This window comes from Neovison vison, chromosome 7 (assembly GCF_020171115.1).
Source record: "Neovison vison isolate M4711 chromosome 7, ASM_NN_V1, whole genome shotgun sequence".
NCBI classification, from domain to species: Eukaryota; Metazoa; Chordata; class Mammalia; order Carnivora; family Mustelidae; genus Neogale; species Neogale vison.
This window is the reverse complement of record NC_058097.1, coordinates 24,270,754-24,284,700: the sequence shown is the minus strand read 5'-3', so window position 1 is coordinate 24,284,700 and position 13,947 is coordinate 24,270,754. Positions and strand designations below refer to the sequence as shown.

General features: G+C 39.3%; 1 long non-coding RNA gene across 1 annotated transcript in view; it reads left to right on the top strand.

The window, feature by feature from the left end:
• Positions 1-1,644: 1,644 nt before the first annotated feature.
• Positions 1,645-13,947, top strand: part of LOC122911386 — a 28,971-nt gene continuing 16,668 nt past the window's right edge. The window contains exon 1 of the long non-coding RNA XR_006385459.1: positions 1,645-1,704. This is a non-coding gene — a long non-coding RNA (uncharacterized LOC122911386). The remainder of the gene's footprint in view (positions 1,705-13,947) is intronic.

The following is a 13,947-nucleotide window of genomic DNA, read 5'->3' as shown; positions in this document are numbered from 1 at the left end:
TTGAGTCTAATTCATTAGGAATATTCCCTAACAAAGATTTTTCCAAGTACAGTTATCATTTTTAATCCCTTTTCTGAATTCATAATGATTACAGAATCAGGTGCTGGTGGTTTGGGTACAAATAACACATACACATATTCTAAATAAATGTGTACATATAGTAATATAGATGTGTCCATATATTGTAATATATGCACACATTTATAACTATATCACACATATACCACATATACACCGTACACTACACACATATTTTTCCCCCCAGGGATATAGACCTAAGAGTGAGCTGTGTCTTCCTGACCTATATTCATTGGAAAGCTGTGAATGTCTCCATGATTCGTCTGAGATTACCCAGCGATGGAGGCAGGAGAGAAGCTACCTCCTATGCCTTTAAAATCTCCTTCCTGGAAGGGCAACCCATAAAAAACACTCCGTGGATATTTAAAACAGTTTAGGCATCATAATAGGCTCTATTCTGGGTCACTTTGTACACCCAAATTGTTTTTTTGAGACTATTAACAATGTCATGCTGAGCAATTTAATAAACACAATCAGTGGTAAAGCCTGTTACTTCTGTTTTACTGGTTTGAAAAATCATCCTCATACAGATCTACTCGTGGTTATCCTCCTGCTTACTTAACTAGGGAATCTTGAAGCATAACTTCTGCATATGTGATAGGGATCTTTTATTCGTGGGTGACAGAGCCTATTTTGCAGTTTCTATTCACACCCAAATTGTTCTTGAGGAACAATTCAGGCGTCGTTTGTGGGGGCCTCCCACATTCAGAATAGGTTAATAGTCAATGTCACCTTCACTGGGCTAGTCTTTGGATAGATACCATTAAGGGAAATAGCTGTTTCAGTGAGTGGCATATTCAAGTTCCAGCCCAGAGCTCTGTCTGCCCTGGTTCCAGTATAAGTGATCGTGGCTCAGGGAGGAGGCTGTATTCCTACTGTCTCGAGATGTAAATACAAGGGAATCTAGCCAGAAGGCAGAAGCTTGGGGAAAGTGGGGGCCTGCAGGGAGCCAAAAAGAACGAGATGCCTTTTCACTCCCAACTCAAACTCCCTCTTCACCAGACACCCATTTCCTTTCCTGCTCATTCTCCCATCTCCTGTCCACCAATCTTTTATCCTTTCCATTAGCTCTTCACTTGCACATTCAAAGGCAGGTTTATTAGTTCAGGCCTGGAATCTTGCCTTGAGCTAATTTCTCTGTCTTCCGTTTATTAGGTCTCAGTATCTGTGTACATGGAATTTTTTTTTTTTTTTTTAAGAGTGAAGCATTTGGGAAAGCTTGGCTTTTTCCCAAGGCGCTGGTATGTTCACTGCATGTAGAAAATAAAAACATTATAAAACAGGCCATGTCTGCCTTTAAATTTTGGCTGCATGGAAGCTTAGAACCAACTCTTCAGGTTCATCAAGTGTCCGAAAATTTATTCTAAGTACCTTTTTTGGTGTTTTATTCATCACTCAGTCCAGGTCTAGAGTTCACATTTTAACGTATGCTTTGCCTGGCCCTAATCTCTTATTTTAACTAATTTGTCCTGTTCCTATTTTTGACTCCAGCTGGACAGAACTGGATTAATCATAATCCTTTGTTCATATCGTACTTACATTTTATTTTTTTATCTCTTTATTGCAGGTGATCCTGTACTACAACAAATCCTTTGTGGAATGAGGCAAGGTATAAATAAATTACGAGTAAGTAAGCAATACCTTTTGCAGAAGAAGAAAAATGAATATAGAAACAGGACCGGGAGGAAGAAGATCTAAATGACAGTGCATGACACACTAGACGGGGGATGAGGGCATTTTCTGGAAACAAGAAGAGTAAAGAGATGGCCAAAGTAGAAAACGATTATGCTTCCCAGAGAGAAAACCATCCATCGGTTTGTAGAAATAGAGAAATCTTATATTCAATGTATGGGTTTGTCTGCCTTAAAGAATTTCCCTCTGCCACAGTAAACCTTCGGTAAATCTTGCTGCCACAACAGCCTGGAATTAACAGGATATGGAGGGAATGATGGTTTCCACAGTGAGACTAGGATGGCGGGATGAAGAAAGCAAGCTAGGATTGTTAGAACATGATAAAGCAGGTGATGATGGGGGTCCCTGAGGAAATAGGTAAGCCTCTCAATACAGGGGGGGAGGCTTGGGTTATTTGCATTTTCCTTTTCTCTTTTCTTTCCTTTTTCTTAGCCCTTCTCTTTGCCTTTCCCTCTCTTCCGTACCTTTCTTTTCCTTCCTTCCATCTCTTGCTTACCATCTCCCTTTCTCCCTTCCTTCTCAGAAAGCACTGTACTATCTCTTAGGTGTAGAGACTCTGCTAGGCTGTAGGCATTTAAGTGTAAAGAAGAGATGCTTGGCTTTTGGAGCTTACACTGTAGTAAAGAACATATGAGAAAAATTAAAATGAGTAGAGTTCATGATTAGTGCTATAATGAAAATAATCAAGGTATACAGAGAGAGTATATAAGATGAGTGGGGTGGGGTAAGAGCTAAATTCATTAGGGAACATATTTTTTTTTCTTTTAAGATTTTATTTATTTATTTGACAGACAGAGATTACAAGTAGGCAGAGCAGTAGGCAGAGAGAGGGGAGGAATTAGGCTCCCCGCTGAGCAGAGAGCCTGATGTGGGGCCCCATCCCAGGACCTTGGGATCATGACCCGAGCCAAAGGCAGAGGCTTTAACCCACTGAGCCACCCAGGTACCCCAGGGAACATATTTCTTAAACTGTATACGCTCATACCAGAAGCATTAGAAGGCTCCCCCAAACGCTAGAGCAATTTGGGGCATCAAATCTCATTTAAATGTTTATTTTCATTATATGGTATTGAAATTGGGTATAGGAAGGAAAGCAAATGGGTTTATGGTTGTGCATTTTCTACTTGGGCTTTAGCTCCCTTATATTTCTATTTAGCTATTGAAAATGTGATGCCTTTATGTAAAAGGCAATAGAGTGGCTTCTCAAAAAGTTTGCAAATACAAACCTATTTGAATTTTTTCTCTTTCTCACTCTCTCCTCTCTCTGTCTTGGTCTCCATCTCCCGAACACACAGAAAATCTCCAAAGCAGCCAATTGTCCACATTTTGATTAAATTGATATTGCTGTCCGTATGCCACAAAAGGAGAAAGTTGCAGAAATCAACCATATTATGGATTGAATTTATGGATTTTATGTTGCCAGACTATTGTTTTCCTTCAATCATGCTTTCGGTATATATATCTTGGGAGTTTTTATTAAAATTTATTTGCAGGAAGTATTTTGATTTTTCCAAATTTGGGGTCTGAGCTTTTAAAATTAAGAAACACTACATTAGCCCTACCATGAATAAGACAAGTTTGGGGGATAGTTTCTTATTGTTTTGGTGAATTAGCATGTAAATAGCTCCTGTGTCTCTATTGACTTTCTTTCTTTCTTTTTTAAAAGATTTTATTTATCTATTTTGGGGGGGGGTATGAGAGGGGTGGGGGGAAACAGAAGGAGAGGGAGAAAGAATCTCAAGCAGACTCTGAGCTGAGTGCAGAGCCTGATGTGGGGCTCGATCCCGTGACCTTGAGATCATGACCTGAACTGAAATCAAGAGTCAGACACTAATTGACTAAGCCACCCAGGTGTCCTATTTTTTTTTTTCTAGTGACTTTCTTGACTAGCACTCATGTTTATCATAAGGAGAGAGACAAATAAGAAAAAGGCTAGCATTCAAGATGAATTGTAGACTACGAACCAGAGAATTACCACTTTATACTGTATTTAAAAACATATATAATAATAATAATTATAGTAATAGCTCCCACTTTCCTACCATCCAGACATCTTGCATAAACGGACTGTATTTAATCCTAAGGACCTTACAAAATTAGGATTATTGGCTTTCTTTACCTGAAACAAAGAAACTGAGGCTTAGGAAAATTAAGTAGAAAAATTCACAGCTAGCTTGTGTCAATTTGAGGAAGATTAATGAGAGGTTAAAAAGAGGGAAACTGTGTCAAGTTGACTTTCTGACTCCACAACTCCAGAATGTATTGTCTTCACTGCTGTGGGCTGGTGGTATTGCCCTTTAGTCAAAGAATACTGTAGACTCATATACAAATAGCTGACAGTCTCACAGGGGCTTCTGCAAGATAAGTGCGTGCTCAGAAAATGCTGAGTGAGGAAAAGGGGCTGAACCATGGGAATCTAACAGGAGATAGGGAGTGAGAAGTGTATTAAAGCAGCTGGTAGATACAGTAGGTTTTTAGTCCACGTTACCATTACCATACCACTGAATCCTCCTAACACCTGCTTCAAGGTAGTTTTGTTTTGTTTTGTTTTTTTAAGATTTTATTTATTTATTTGAGAGAAGCACAAGCAGAGGGAATGCAGACTCCCCTCGGTGCATGAAGCCCCATGCTAGACTTGATCCCAGAACTCTGGGATCTGCTGAAGGCAGAAGCTTAACTGACTGAGCCACCGAGGCGTCCCTTGAAAGTAGTTTTATTATCTTATTTTGCAGATAAGGAAATCAGATTGAGAGAAGGTAAGTGACTTGACACTTATTAGCTGACTGGGTGACCTTGCACACAGAGTCTGGGTTCATTCTATCCATCTATCTATCTATCTATCTATCTACTTATTTATTTATTATTTGAGAGAGAACATAAGCAGAGGAAGAGGGAGCAGCAGACTCACGGCTGAGCAGGGATCCCGCCTTGGGGCTCGATCTCTGGACCCCAGGATCATGAGCTGAGCAGAAGGCCGACGCTTAACCGACTGAGCCATCCAGGAGTCCCTGTACTCCCTTTTTATTTTTTTTTTTATCTTTTTTTTTTTTTTTTTTTTAAGATTTTATTTATTTATTTGACAGAGAGAGATCACAAGTAGGCAGAGAGGCAGGCAGAGAGAGAGAGGAGGAAGCAGGCTCTCTGCTGAGCAGAGAGCCCGATGTGGGCCTCGATCCCAGGACCCTGAGATCATGACCTGAGCCGAAGGCAGCGGCTTAACCCACTGAGCCACCCAGGTGCCCCTCACTTTTTAAAACGGAGAAAAAACAACCCCCTGTGGAATTATTATTAACTAATGTGAGCTTTGGAGTTAATTCATGTGAAATGGCTGTTAGAATAACTAGTGAACAGAAAACACTTCCTAATGATTACAGTTCCTGTTCATTAGCACCATCACCGTCCCCTAAATCGACTGCTCTTTTCGCTTCCTCCTGGGAAGGCCTCCTAACAACATGGCCCTTGTTTCTCCACAGCAGTGAATCGTCACCTACTGTAAAACAAAATCTCTCTCTAGAAGGCAGGAAACATTGCCCGTGCAGGTGGAGAATGTTAGAGAACAATCTTTAGATGTACGACCCAAGTGGCCTTCTGTCGGTGAGGGGATGGTGGCGGCCATTAAGATGCCCTCCTCAGCCTCCAGCTGCCTCAGGTTCTTTCTTGCATGTGGAGTGGGGCTTCCCACTGGCCACTCCAAGCCTGAGATCTGAGACCCGCAGGCAGACACTAAAGCAAGCTGGTTGCTGGGAGACACAGGACCCTCTGATAGGAAGATTTATGCCTTGGCTCCAGGACTTCCTTGTTTTGGCAATACGTTCTTACAACAGTACTGCAGCCTAATGCTTTTTCTGGGTGTTCTTCACTTCTCTCTTTACAGAAGTTTAACCAGAATGGAGCTCTTATGGTGCATCGAGGCTCCCTCTCCCCATTTTTCCCCCTTACACTGACTTGGCTTCTAACAAAAACAATGTCCCCAACATCTGGATTTTTCACCTCTTTGAATAATTCATTTATTCTTGGGTCTCATTCTCTCTCTCTCTTTTTCGCTAACCTGAAAGAAGACAGGGTTATAGTAGATGACTCTATTAATTGCTTTCATTTTATGATTCTAGAGTTATCAAATGCTGTCTATAGTGTGGATTAACACCTTGTTTCTTGTATTTCAGTGCTAGATCACAGTGGTGCTAACTGGTTATTCCATGTGTAAATTATTCTTTGATCTAAGAACAAATATTGTTTTATCAAAGAGTAAATATTGCTTTGATTTTTGGCTCATGGATGCCAACATATTGCAACATAACAACAACAACAAAAAGTATCTTTGAAGATTTGCCATCATTAACACTTCTGATCCAGAAGTACTTATGTAATTTTGGAGTAAAGCATGAAATGTCTTCCTAATTGGCTTGTTGTTTTCCAAATTAAAAATACTTCAATTAAACAAAATTGTATCTCTATTACTACCATCAAAAGCTGACTTAAAATTCGACTATTCTCCTTTGTTAGTTTTGAACTAGTGGTCATAGTAGAAAAGTTTTAAATCCAATACTGATGAAAAACAGAATCATACTCTAAGGTGGCTTGCTCCCTCCTAAGTCAATACCTGATTCTTTAAAGGCACAATAGTTGTATTATTCACTTAAATGACACTTAGATCAAATATAGGATTTTTAATACAGAAGGGAAAGGTTATGGTATTTGTGTGACAACTATAAGAAGTGATAGGTATTGTATGTCTTTAATTAAGAGGCAAACACTGATAATCCATCTTTATCAATGGAAGGGAACATGAGCCTGAAAACCTGCTAGATGTAATCTAAAATGGAGTGTTGAGATTTTCCAAAATCTCTTACACATTATCTCAGTGTAGGACTATTTTTTATAATCTTGTTCTAAGGCTATGATCAATGAGAACTTTAAGAAGGATTTAGTGGTGATGATAGGATTTTCTTCTCTTGAAGGTTGCCACACTGGGGGAAAATGCATTAATGGAAGAGAATTTTTGCAACTTGTTACTTGATAAAATTTTACAATACATGGTGAAGACCTTTGTTTTCAAAATATTTTAAAACCCAATTTTTGAAGGAAATGGTCTTGATACAATGTCATGTTTGACCTTGATAATGCAAGAGCTGAAGTCATTGTCATTCTAGATTTTGAGGTATCCCCAATTAAAATGCAGTGAAATTGTGCTTATGCAAAGTTTGTCAGTAACATGTTTATTTCAGTCCATCTTAGCCATGAGGATTATGTTCAAACTTTATTAAAATAATTTACGTTTTAAACATTTTCACTGCGTTTGTGGATTTATACAAATTTGGGTTCTATTCAAGTGAATTAAGGAGAAAACAGATGTATCATTAGTGTTCATGGAAATCAGATCCAGGAGTAAAACCATGCCTGCTGTCTGGTAGGAGTAACCTGCCTAGGTTCAATTTGGGGATCAGATTAGCTGTCACTTCAGTTGGAAAACCAACTGCAAAAATATTAACCATCTTTCTAGATTAAAGTCCAATTATAAACACAGGGATATGTCTCCAGCAACATTATTTTGAGGAATTCATGCCATTCATCAACCCCAAGGTGAAAGCTGAAATGTTTAGTACCAACGAGGTCTCATTTGGCAGGTTGCACTTGGATTTTAGCAATTACCGTGAACATTTCTAAAATTTGATGAAAAAATGTAATGTACACCAAATCCTCTACTTCTCAGTGGGTAGAGCTGGACTCCATAAGTGTTCATGGAGAAGGTTTCATGTCAGCCAGAATGTTCTTTGCTTTTGTGCTTCTTGTATACACCATAGTGACTACATTTCTCCTTCTCTCTCGGTCTCTCTCTCTCTCAAAAAGTAATATAAATATACATGTATCTGTAAACATCTATAAATGTATGTCTGTGTGTATATGGTGTGTGTGTATGTGTGAACTCTTTAAAAAACACAAAAGTTTTAATTGTGTTCAAATATTTGAACTCATTACTATGGAGCAGATTCATCATTTGGAAAAGCCCTTTCCTTCCTGATACTAGCTGCATTTTAATTCTAATAAAAATATTTTACCCATCTAGGAACCTAGGCTAACAAAGCCAGACCCTCTTGTTTTTCTTTATCTGCACTTCCAGTTGGACATTTTAAAGTCTTGGTTGTCATGTATTCACTGAAGAAAATCTTTTCTTTTTGAAGGAAACCTTGCAATATTCCCACCAGCCCTTAGCTTTAGTTACTATCGTGGTTTCACGTTTATCATGTCCTCCCATTTCTTCATCCTCTCCATTGCTTTGTCTTATTCTTGTCTGATTTCTTGCTTGCTGGTTTTGCTTTTCACTTTCTACCCGTACTACCAGAGTTTCTAACTCAAGTCCCTCCCCACCCCCTACACTTACTTCTAGGGAACCTGACTTTCCTTGCCCTCCATTCTAGGTTTTTGTTTGTCTGTTTTGTTTTGTGTTTGCGTTTGTTTTTTTCTGATTTATGACTGGAAACATGGTTCTTCTCACAGCTGTAGAATATCAGCATAATACAAGCTCAGCAAAGCGTCTATTCCCTCCGTACTCACCTCTCAAGGAAGTAGAATATACTGTTAAATTATACTTATTAATGTTGTTGGTTATTAATGTTGTTGGTAGTAGTAGAAGAAAAAGTAGTAGTAGTAGTAGTAGTATTTACACATTTGGAGAGTTCGTGGCAAATACTTGGAATTTACTGAACGTTTTCAAACATAATTGCATTTAATGAAAACATCCGCACCACTTAATTAAACAACCTAATAACCTGGAATTCTCTTTAGACTGGAGATTTCAAATGGGCCATCAATTGGCTGTACTCCATATACAGTTAGGTTTTCTTTAACCACAAACTTAAAAAGAATATAATCAAAGCAGTTTACACAAATATGAAAATTGTCATTTTTGTGTGTGAAAATTTGTCATTTTTTGTAGATTTGGCGATATTTGGCCCAGATTTCTATATGGCTTTGGCTGACAAGTGCTGCCCCTTTTAAGATGTGTCTACTTTTTCTTTTGCTAGTCTCCACTGCTGTTTCTCCTTTCATACCTCCTCCACTTCCCTCACTGGTATTTCCTGTCCGGGTCTGGTAAGAATTTGAGTTTTTAAAGTCTGTTCAATTTCTTTATGTCCCTCATTGCTCCTAGTTGACCAGCGAGTTCTGGCAATTTTATCTTCTGAATTGAGCTCAGCAACCTTTTTCTTTAAAGGGCCGGATAGTAAAGGTGTCAGGCTTTGCAGACCCTAAGGTCTCTGCTGAAACTTCTCAGCTCCACTGCTGTAGTCCCAACGCAGCCACAGACAATGAAAACAATTGGGAATGACGATCTATATTCCATGTTTATGAAAACAGGCAGCATGCTGCATTTGGTCCACAAGCTGTAGTTTGCTGAGCCCCGCTCTAGATGATCCCGTGCCCAAGTTGTTTTGTCCCAGGATTTTATATCCAAGAAATACTCGATAGGGGGAAAAGAAAATCCCTACAGAATGAAACGTACGCCTATCAGACATTTAAATGGCCTGAAGAAAATGATGCTAGTAAGAGGTCATCACTTTTGTTTACCAGTAGTAGTCCCAATCATATTGGAGTACAGAATCTTTATTTTAGACTTAATAACTCTTATTATTTCACATCACAACTGGACCACGTTTCCACTGGAAGTCTTGAATCCATGACCACTCCTCCTTCCTCACTGCCACTAATCTGGATTGGTCCTTTGGTTCTCCTTTCTGTCTTATTTTATTTTTATTTTTATTTTTATTTCTATTTTTATTTTTATTATTTTGTTTTTTCTTGTTTTATTTTATCCCATTCCATTCCCTTCTATTCCATTCCATATTTATCTTGAAAAAAATTAATGTGTGCATGTGAGAAAAAAAATTAAGAAATAACAAAAGATATCAAATAAAAAGCAGATCCTTTCCACTTTGGAGCCTAAATTCCTGTCTCAGAGTCTAAGTTAGTTTTGTTTGTGTCATTCTGTGTGTTCTATGCATATAGAAATACCATGTAAATGTGTGTATGTGCATTCTTCTCAATCTTTTCTTTCACATAGTCTGAGACTTCTAAAAAAAAAAAAAAAGGCTATTGGTACCATTCAGTGTTGTTCTGTTACCCAAAGACAGAATGAGAACTCTGAAGTAGAGAAATTAATATGAGCTAATAATTTTCTCCAGACCTGTTTCCTGTCACTTTTCCCTTTAAAATCTCTTAGGTTCTATGTATCTCAATTTGTCTATCTGCAAAATGGAAGTGAGGGAGGAAATAAAAAGCCTTTATCATTGATACTACATTAGGATTAATGAGATAAGGTCTGTAAACAAGTAAGCATAGATAAATTCAATAAAGGGTAGCTGGAGTACAGTGGTGGTAGATGTCATGGCTGGAAGTAAGTTTGAGAGCCATTGCACAATTGAAGCAGTAACAAAGAGGATGTAATATTTCATGGTATTTTGGATTTTGTAAGTTATTTTAGATGTATAATTGCATTTAAGCCTCAGTCATACATTAACCAACTATTTATGTAGCTGTTCTCCCCAGGCACAGTAGCTGGAATGTAGTAAGAATTCAAATGTTAGGCAATATTGACAAGGTCACTGATTTTAAGCAACTTATATGGGAATGGGAACTAGATGGTAAATGAGTACATAAAGTTGATGATTGTATATTATAGAGAGCATTCTGCAGGTAGTAAAAAGGGCCACATAGAATAGGTTAAAGAGTGATTTGCTGCTAAATTTCAATGACTGGGCTACTGGAGCTTTTTTCCCATATGGGTAGCATTATCTTCAAATATAAAATGTCAGTAGGGACAATGGGGTTGGGGAACCAGTGTGGTCCTGTCTAACCTTGAGGGCTCTAGGAGTATTCCAGGAACACACTTTAACCTGAACCCAGGGAAAAAGTTTATCAGAATTCTTACAAAATTTATTTCCTTGAGGAGCTTAAACTTGAGGGGGGGAAAAAAAGGTTTCTGTCATACTGTCCTAGACTGTTGGTGGAAGGATGACAAGCGGTCATAGGACAAAGCAACAACCAGAGGACCTTGGGCTGATGTCTTGGTTAAATGCAATAGCACCAATGGCAAAAACAACTTGCCTAGTGCTTTTTTCAATCTTTCTTAACAGAACTTTGGGGGAAAGAACAAGAAGAGGTGCAATCCCACATTCAGGAAAGTTAGTTCATCTACTTTTGCTGAGCTAGAACGTATGTTTGAGGAAGGAGTGTATAGTCAAATGGTTGTGACAAGGTAGAAGATTAGAGCTGGGTGATCAATTTTGATCACATTTTTTTTTTTTTTCCTGTCAGCAAAGGAAACCATTGGATCATATGGCCCGTCTTCTTTTTTTAAAATTTAAATTCAATCAGGGCGCCTGGGTGGCTCAGTGGGTTAAAGCATCTGCCTTAGGCTCAGGTCATTATGCCAGGGTCCTGGGATCAAGCCCTGCATTGGGCTCTCTGCTCAGTGGGGAGCCTGCTTCTCCGTCTCTCTCTGCCTGCCTCTCTGCCTACTTGTGATTTCTGTCTGTCAAATAAATAAATAAAATCTTTTAAAATAAATAAATTCAGCCAGCCAACATACAGTACATCGTTAGTTTCAGATGTAGAATTCAGTCATTTATGAATTGCCTATGACACCCAGGGCTCATCCCATTGCATGTCCTCCTTAATGCCCATCACAGTTACCCCATTTCCCCACCCTTTTCTTTTTTTAAGATTTATTTATTTATCTGAGGAGGGCCGAAGTTAGAGAATCTTTGAGCAGACTCCCCGTTGAGCGGGACGCTGGTCATGGGGCTCTATCTCACCACCCTGAGAGCGTGACCTGAGCCAAAACCGAGTCAGAAGATTAACTGACTGAGCCACTCAGGGCCCCTCATTTGGCCCATCTTCTAATAATAACCCAAGTATTAATTAAAACAAGTACTTACTGTGTAGTTCGTACAAGCATTGCCTATATTACAGGTACTATATATATAATATCTTACTAATCCACATAACAGCCACAGGAAGTAAATATTAATATCCCTACTTTATTTTTTTTTTTAAGATTTTATTTATTTATTTGAGAGAGAGAGAGCATGAGAAGTGGGAGGGTCAGGGAGAAGCAGACTCCCTGCCGAGCAGGGAGCCCGATGCGGTACTTGATCCCGGGACTCCAGGATCACCACCTGAGCCGAAGGCAGTCACTTAACCAATGGAACTACCCAGACGTCCCTAATATCCCTGCTTTAAAGATGAAGACACACCAACTTAGTCTCTGGGAGGAGTGTGAAACAATGTAGGCGAATTGTATTGCAGTACAGAGGTATATGCTTTTCCCTACACCTCAGTTCCTTACACATGCCAAGTTCTGACCACACTGATTGAAATGAATACGCCGTCCCATCAAACTGGTACCGTGAATGGTAGTTATGTTCTTTGCTATATTACTCTATTTTACAGCTGCAATAATGTCGAATCTCCTTGAAATCTAAATGGGCTTCGCAGTCTCTATCTGAACAGGGAATTCAAAACCCTGAGGCTCTCCTCTGAGGACCGGGTGATTAGAGAAGGGGCTGTGGGAGTGTCCCTGCTGGGAGAGAGCTTAGCTTTCCTGGAGAGACAGGTAGAAGGGTTTGTTTGCACCAACAGCAGCGCTGGTGGTGGGTGTGCCTAGCGACCAGGAGGGACAGGGCTGTGAGCCTGCCAGTCCTCTGTGACACAAGCATTTTCAACCCTTCAGAGGGTCTTGGCTGAGCAGGGTCAGCAGGTGGTCTCATAATGTTTATCAGAATGCCAGGTGTGCAAAAGTCAGAAATTTACTCTAGTGTAGGTCTGTGCGTGCGTGTGTGTATGAGGTACTCTGAAATCTTAATTTGAGTGAAAAATACCATTACTTTTTTTCTTGTGTGTTTTGGATTGTTTGTTTGTTTTGGTCTGAAAGACTGCTGCTTTTTCGCCTGGCAATTCCTATTAGCTTTCCTTGACCCCACTCACAACCCCTCCCACCCCCAACCCTTTTGGCTTTGTGCATTCCTCTGTTGGTGACTTTACCGCATCACACGAAATGTTTTTATGCAGTGTACTCATCTGCTGGTGTCTCTTGACTCTAAAGCTGCTTGAGGGCAGGGTCCTTCTTATTAACCAATCTGTCCCCTGTATTGATCCCTACAGGTAGAGCGCCAATACTCCTTGATTGGAATTGAATTCAACAAATGGTAAACGAGTGTTTGCAGTTTTACCACATGAATGCAAAATGGGGTTAATTAGTTGAAGATCCTAGAGACACAGTTGATGAAAAAATCAAGGGCTGTTTCCCTTCCCTCTGATTTCCTGGTTTGTGATGAAGGATGTAAAGCTGTCGGGTTTCATGAATCTTGCCACCAGCCAGAAAACCTTTCAAATATGATTCAATTTCATGCAGACAGAGACTCAGAGCAACTTGGCAGTTAACAGCTAATGGCTTTTAAGGGTTTAAGTCAGCCCTAAACATTATTCCAATGAGTTTTTGTGGTTTAATTACCTTAAAACATTAAGTAGTCAAAGAGCCCATCAATAAAGAGACATTTAGAGATATCCAATGTGCGCTGCTCACAAATACCGCCTTGAAGGTGTCTAATACCGAATCTTAGTTTGCCAAAAAAGCATGTAAAAATAGTTTAAGTTTACCTATTGGAGCCTAATGATGTGTGCCGTCATTACGCTAGGAGAAATGTGAATTCAAAATGATTCTCTAAACAGCAAGGAAGAGCTTTCCAAAGCAGAGAACAGAGCGATTTCTTCCCTACCCTGTTCTTACTGTTAACTTTAAGCAGTATGTACACTTAGTGGCTAGGATCCCAGTGGCTCTGGGTTCAAATCTCATCTCTGCAATTAGGAGGGAAGTTAAGTAGCAGGACAATAAGTCTCATGAAGGATAATAACAATAGTGATCCGGCTAACTTTTTGTGAGTCATGAGGTAATGCATATAGAGATACTAACAGTAACCACTCATCTGTGGTACACATTCTTTAATTTTAAAAAAGACTGTTCTCATGGCTTATGGAAGAGAGGAAAAAAAAAAATGAGTTTGAAGGGTCCTTATCCAGTTTTAAAGCTGTAAAAATGGGCCTAATATCTTCATTGTGATTTTCCTTCTTTGGAGTTTAATTAAAGAAGCCAAAGGTTGTCACCTATTTTATGCGCCATTCCGT